This window comes from Eulemur rufifrons, chromosome 20 (assembly GCF_041146395.1).
Source record: "Eulemur rufifrons isolate Redbay chromosome 20, OSU_ERuf_1, whole genome shotgun sequence".
Taxonomy (NCBI): Eukaryota; Metazoa; Chordata; class Mammalia; order Primates; family Lemuridae; genus Eulemur; species Eulemur rufifrons.
Genome location: NC_091002.1, coordinates 11034850 through 11042477, shown reverse-complemented (window position 1 = coordinate 11042477; position 7628 = coordinate 11034850). Strand labels below are relative to the sequence as shown.

At 40.5% G+C, this 7628-nt stretch overlaps 1 pseudogene; it reads left to right on the top strand.

Moving 5' to 3' along the window:
* The first annotated feature begins 5932 nt into the window (after positions 1 to 5932).
* LOC138401360 (U2 spliceosomal RNA) lies at positions 5933 to 6033 on the top strand (annotated as a pseudogene).
* The last annotated feature ends 1595 nt before the right edge of the window (positions 6034 to 7628 follow it).

Sequence of the window (7628 nt, the reverse complement as noted above, 5' to 3'; positions counted from 1 at the left end):
AGTGAAACCTTCTGATCTCTCTTTGGCGATGCCTTGATTATTGCTTTTGTTCTAATTGTTCTGATTCCTTTATCTAGACATGGGTCCGAAACTACACCCTGTGAGAAAAATCTGGCCAACACCTGTTTTAGTGAGTAAAGTTTTATTGGAACTCAGCCACACCCACTTATTTATATATTGTCTGTGGCTGCTTTCATGCTTCAGTGGCAGAGTTAAGTAGCTGCAACAGAAATCATCTGTATTAAACGTGTCTTTTTATTCTGATTCTTTGACACCTGGGGCCTTGCTGACACTGGAAGGGACTTCCCCTCTCAGGGGTAGTTAATTCCTAGAGATAGCAAAAAACTCTGTCCAGGAATGTGCCTTTCAAATGCAAACCAACCAACCCAGAAAGCTGTCAGTTACTAATTAAGTCTTGACAGTTTGGGACTGATTGTTGCAGGGATGGTTGTTTGGCTTCCTGGACCAGTTGTTGGAGATAGTGGTCCGATTTCCTACAAGTCTTACTTATAAATAGCAGGCTGGCTTCTGGGCTGGTTTCTGTAGGTAATGGGTTGATTTCCTGGGCTGGTTGCTGCAGGTTGCTGGTTAGAATTCTATTTTAACAGATGGTCCAGCCATTGTCCATTTGTATGTTCAGCCTTTCAGCTCCTAGAGGACCTGCAGTCCCCTACCACGTAGCCACCTCCATGGGTGGTTCACAACATGGCAGTTTGCTTCTTCAGTGTCAGCACAAGAGCATCTCTCACTGTAATGCATTCTCAGAAGATGGAGTTTTATATGTATGTCATGTCATGTCATAGGAGTGACATCCCATCACCATTGCCACATTCTGTTGGCTAGAAGCAAGCCACAAGTCCTGCCCACACTGAAGAGAGGAGGATTACGCAGGGTGTGGGTGTGACTCCAGGGCTGGAGATCATGGGGCATCTGACTACTGCATAGGACTGTGCCTAACCCAAGAGGAGAGAGGATGAACCCAGTGGGGAAAGCCCAGGACCTGGAGAACAACTGTTGATCACTTTCCACCAGACAACACCCCTGCTCGGGCTTCATCTTTAAACTTATAGAAGAAGGACCACTGGGAAGAAGCTGTTCCGCTGGTCACTGTGCCCACTTGGCCTTGGAGCCTGGAAGAAGGAATGTCCAAAGGCTTCATGCTGTCTCTGGGAGCCTCTTTTCCATGGTCCTTCACTGCAAAGGGCTTTCGTGCTGCCCTGATAGTCTTTCTCTAACACCTGCAGCTGAGTGGTTGTGGCTGATTTCTATGTGAAAGAGGCCAGGTAACCAGGTAGAGAGGCAAGAGCAAAAATTAGAAGCTTTCTTTCAATTATTCTCTCAGTTCCCTATCTGGCCACCTCTAGCCAGTGAGCAGCAGTTGATCTCCTAATTCACTTCCTGGTTCTCTAACTCTGTTAGTGGAAAACTCTAGTCCCCCCAAATGTTATTATTTTGCCTCCACTGCTCTCCTTGTCTCTCCTCCTGCTTCTTTTATGTGTGGGGTCCTGTACCTTGTGGTATAGAGTCTCTCGCCATTAGTGCTTGGTTCTATTCTAGAGCAGGGGGCTCAACACTGGCTGTGTATTACAGTCACCTGGAGAGTTTTACAAAATCCGGATGCCCAGGTCACACCACAGTTAGAGCCTCTAAAGTCGGACCCGAGGATAGGAAGTTTTATAGCTACGCAGGTGATTCTAATATGTAGCTAAGGCTCTAGAAGTGTCACTGCTGAAGAAGATACAGCCCTTAAATCAGTTCCTGGCCTTGGCTGAACACTGAAATCTCCTGAGAAACTCTAAAAAGTCACTGATGCATGGGCCCCACCTCCAGAGATTGTGATGTAATTGGTCCAGAGTGTAACGTGGGCATCAAGACGTTGAAAATCTCCCCAGGTGATGCTAGCACACAGCCAAAATGTCACTGGTTTGATATCCATGTAGCAAAGTGCTCACAGGGACCAGGTCTCATTCTTCTCCTCTGTTCAGTAATGGAAGGAGGTGTTTGGTTTAAAATGTTATTAATAAAAGTGGTGGTCAGAAAATAAGGCTCTGTGTTGCTTTTGCTCTGAAAGTTGAAGTCATCGAGAATATTAATTCAAGGATAGATCAGATTCCCTGCTGTTAGGAAAGTTTGCCAAACAAGCAGTTGAAATTTCCCTTTGATAGCACATTTGGCATGTGTTTTGGTTTCATAAGCAGTATTAAGAGAATGTTATTCACATCCTCCGTCTGGTAAGTCAGTTTCAGTTTGCGAAGCAGTCCCCAAATATCCCTTTGGGCTCAGCAGTGAGATCACCGCAGACTGGGTTGCCAAAGGAGACAGCACCGACACGTGGATCCTTGAGCTGGAGCCTGAGGCTTAAATAAGCTGGACGAAGAGGCTGAAGCTCAGAAGAGGGCACGGCAAGGCCAAAGGTGTGGATGGAGGTGGGATTGTGCACGGCTGTGGAGCAACAGACACAACAGCATAACTCAAAGGACACAGGAGAGGAGAGGAGAAAAGTTATAGAGCACAAACATTTTCCAACTACCTCAGTTGACAGAATTCTTTCTTCCCATTGTCTCCATCAGCTACATATTTACTTTTACAGGTGCATTCTGTGCTATAATTCTAATCCCATTTTCTAGACACTTTTAATGGTCTATTCTAAAGATTGAATACCATATAAGCCATATTAGCATCGTTATAATTGGTGTTCACTATAAAGCCATGTAGTGGGCTAAAATTCATTTCCAGCTCTATGAATTATATGTCATTATTCCTGTAACATTTAAAGGAAAATGTTTCTAGTGTCAAGGTCAAGTACATTCTCTTTTTTTTGCCTCCCTTGAATTCCTCAAAATCAAGACCATGCTGTGTTTCAGCTTGCTTCATATTGGAACTATCATTTTCTTAAAAGGGACCCCTCACTGAGGTTTCCAATTGCCTTTTATTTCCTTCTGTCCTCCCTTTTTTCTTTCCTTCTTTCTCTCCTTCCTTCCTTTTTAAAAAAAATTATTTATATTGTCAACAGAGGACATTTACCATTACAGATCTTCAGAAATATCTGACTCCTTAACTCCACCAACTACTGCAGGGACTTCACTTTCTCTCTGAAGACATGTTTCCAGAGACTCCTCCATTTCTGCTCCAATATGAATTGGTATTTTCTAGACCTTTGGGGAACTATAATCCCAAGACTTTTTCCTCTGTACTTCTGGGGGTAGATCTGAGGTTTTCCAGACTCTCAAGTCATCTCTTTTTCTGTTTTCTCCCTCATTTTATCTCAGAAAGGGCTCCAGAAGGCTAACTTTCAGAGTCTGTATATGTCTGAAACATATTTATTTTGCCCTCGTGTTTGGTGGGTATTTTGGCTCATGATGACATTTTGGATCAAAATACTTTTCCCTCTTAATTTGAAGGCATTTATTTCTTCACTGTACTTTACCATCTGCTATTGTTGAAAGAGATTTAATCAATGTCAGTCTGAATCTCCTTCTCCTTATAACTGATCTCATTTTCATTTTCTCTGGGAAGTTTTCTTTATCTTCCAAGTTGTAAAATTCATGGGAGTATGTCTGGGCTGGATCTTTCACTTACTGGTTTGTTTTGTTCATCAGTATCCTCACATCTGCTTGTGTCTTCATTAAATTTACTGTGAGTTCACATTTCTTAATTTAATTAAGTCTCATTTATTTATTTTTGTTGTTGCTGTGCTTGCCATTTGGGTCTTCTTCATAAATTGTTTGTCTAGGCCAATATCTAGAATAGTTTTCCCAATATTTTCTTCTAGAATTCTTATGGTTTCATGTCTTAGATTTAAGTCTGTTATCCATCTTGAATTCGTTTTTGTGAGTGGTGAGAGACATGGATCTTATTTCAGTCTTCTACATGTGGCTATCGAGTTTTCCGAGCACCATTTATTGCATAGGGGTTCTTTTCTCCAGTGTATATTACTGTCTACTTTGTCAAAGGTCAGATGGCAACATGTGGATGGTTTTATATCTGGGTTCTCTGTTCTGTTCCATTGGTCCATGTCTCTATTTTTGCGCCAGTACTATACTGTTTTGGTTACTGTAGCCTGGTAGTATAGCTTATGGTCTGATAAAGTGATGCCTCCAGATTCGTCCCTTTTGCTTAAGGTTGCTTTGGCTATTTGGGCTCTTTTCTGGGTCCAAACGATGCGTAGAATTGTCTTTTCTAGATCTGCAAAAAATGACGTTGGTATTTTCATGGGTTTTTTTTTTTTTTCATTGAAGCTGTAAATCACTTTGCATAGCATGGACATTTTAACAATGTTGATTCTGCCAATCCATGCATGATATGTTTTTCCATTTGTTGACATCATCTGCAATTTCCTTCCTCAGTGATTCATAGTTCTCTTTGTAGAGATCTTTTACCTCCCTGGTTAAATATATTCCTAAGTATTTTATTTTCTTTGTAGCTATTGTGAAAGGTATCGAGTCTTTGATTTGATTCTTAGCTTGACTGTTATTGGTGTATAGGAATAGGAATGCTGCTGATTCATGTACATTGATTTTGTAACCTGAGATTTTGCTGAATTTAGTTATTAATTCCAGGAGTCTCTTGGCAGAATCCTTGGGGTTTTATAGGTATAAGATCATATCATGAGCAAAGAGCAATAGCTTGACCGCCTCTTTCCCCATTAGGATACCCTTCTCTTGCCTGATTGCTCTGGCTAGAAGTGGTGACAGTGGGCACCCTTGTCTTGTTCCAGTTCTGAGTGGAAATGCTTTCAACTTTTCCCAAAGCTTCTGCACAGCTAAGGAAATAATCAACAGAGCAAATAGACAACCTACAGAATGGGAGAAAATATTTACAAGCTGTACATCTGATAAAAGGCTAATACCCAGAATCTACAAAAACTCAAGCAAATCAGCATGGAAAAAATCAACCCCATGGAAAAGTGGGCAAAAGACATGAATAGAAGCTTTTCAAAAGAAGATAGACTAATGGCCTGTACACATATGAAAAAATGCTCAACATCACTAATCATCAGAGAAATGCAAATCAAAACCACAATGAGATATCACCTACCTCCACTGAGAATGGCTTTTATCAAAAAGTTCCAAAATATTAGATGCTGGCCTGGATGCAGAGAGATAAGAACACTTATACAGGCCGGGCGCGGTGGCTCATGCCTGTAATCCTAGCACTCTGGGAGGCCAAGGCAGGAGGATCTATTCCCACACTGGGGGCTTGGGGTGTGTGTGTAGATGTTGGGCAGTGGCTTTGTGGCCCTGGCATCTCTAGGTGCTACCTAGCATAGATCTCCCACAGAAACACTGTTTCTGAGGGAGCAAAATTGGAGAGTTCTGTTTACCCTGTTCATACCTGGCTTTACCCTGGAAACAGACACAGAGGGCTTAAACAGTGTTATGAAAATTTCCCTTGTTTACCAATAGTCACAACTCTTTCTTGTAAATAGTTAAGATCAAATTAAAGAGACCTGGTATATTGATAAACTCGGCATTGTTTCAGTATAGCTCTCTGAATCATTATTTTATTAGTTATCACAAACTTGGTGGCTTCAAACAACAGAACTTTACTCTCTCACAGCTCTGGAGGCCAGAAGGCCACAGTCAGTCAGGGTTGGTTCCTTCTTGGGGACTCAGAGGAATAATCTATTCCATTCTTCTCTCCTAGCTTTGGTGGTTGCTGGCAGCCAATCTCTGTGGTCACAGGGTGTTTTCTCTATGTGTCTGTGTCTGGGACCAGATTTCCCTCTTCTAATAAGGACCCCGGTCATTTGGATTAGAGGGTACCCAAATCCCATAGGAGCTCAGCTTAACTTGATCATATTTGCAAAGACCCTATTTCCAAATAAGGTCACATTTATAGGTTCTAGGGGACAGGACTTCAGCATATTTTTTAGAGGTGTCACAACTGAACCCCCAACAATTATTAAAGTAAATTAAAAGATAATTAGAATATCACTTCTTGGCCTTTTGGCTAAAATCAATTGTAGTATGTCTTCTTATCAGTTTAAAAGATAATTAGAATAGTAAAAGGTGATAAATCTTGTTACTCCTTAAGTAACAGTGTTATGAGATTTTCTTAGGCTTACTAATAACCACAGATTTTTCAAATACAGAAAGATTGGTTTATAAATAATCAGATTACTGAAAAGTGGAAAAATTGCTCTCATATCTCTTAAACTCCTAATTAGCACATAAAGGAGAAAAAACAGGTGATAAAAGCAAGTAGTCCTCTACAATAAATGGCAAAAAAAAAAAAAAAAAGAGAGAAACCATTTGTACAAGTCTGAAAAAAAATCAGTTTATCTCTCTTTTTAAAGGATAACCAAAGTTTACCTCTTGCTGAAACTTCTTCTAACACAAATAATTTCATTAAGGGAAAAATAATATTTGAGAATAAACTTTTGCTTTTGTAATTCTTTACCTGCTTTCTTTCTTTTTTTAACTGTAGAGTCTCAAAGAACAGAAAGTGACAATATAGCATGCTTTTTCCCCCCCAGTTCAACACTATTTCATGTACATATTACACATAGAGAAGCACCACAGAACTTTTAATTCAACTGAAAAACGAAACAGAAAACTTTGAATTCAATCCAGCAAGACATTCCTGCTTCATTCTGACTTATTTGCAGAATACATTCAGCTCAATTTTTCCTGCCATGCTTTCTTGCAGCTTTGGATGAAATGCAGGGACCATGGAGAAGGAAGAAAGTCATGTTTGCTGGTGAAAGGAATTTCGTTGCTTGCATTAAGTTCCTTTGAATTAATATCATATTATGTATTTGGGGGACTTCAAAAGGAGACATTTCAGGAAGGAGAAAGGCTTTTAGTAACATTCCAGGAAACTAGAGGAATTTCAGCCCTGATTAACTTAAGCACTTGTGAAAATGCATGTATAATGAATGATTTCAGTTGAAACCAAGAATAGTTTCCCGTAGTTATCCAACACTTGGGCATGAGGCCAAGAGAGGGTTAGGGTCAGGATTAAGGTTGGCTTGTCCTTTCAATGGCATACCAGGGCATTGCTCAATGGGCTCACCCAAGGATTATTGTGTAAACTGGAGGAATGTACCTCTGGCTAGCGATTTAATTGTTGATTGAGGGTCCAGACTTCACAAAGTTACTTGTTAACTTTTGACTCTTGCCTGGGAAGGGCAAATCCTTTCCATGGGGTAATAAAGATCACCAGAAGTTATGAATTTCACTGCACTGGAGCTCATTAATTAGTCTCAATTCTACCACTCTCTTTTCCCAGTCTCGGTACATATCTATAAATCCCCAGATCCTCCAAATGCTTTTTGAGCTACATTGACAGTCTAACTAGTTCTTGCATTAATGAGCTAATAAATCTTGAACCTATATTTATTTTATTTTTCCATGAGAATCCTTCTGGAAAGCTTTTTGAATACTGCACTTTGACACACTTTTGGACTTCTTTAAAATTTTTTTTTTGAGACAGAGTCTCACTCTGTTGCCTGGGCTACAGTGCCGTGGCATCAGCCTAGCTCACAGCAACCTCAAACTCCTGGGCTCAAGCGATCCTCCTGTCTCAGCCTCCCCAGTAGCTGGGACTACAGGCATGCACCACCATGCCCGGCTAATTTTTTCTATATGTATTTTTAGTTGTCCAACTAATTTCTTTCTATTTTT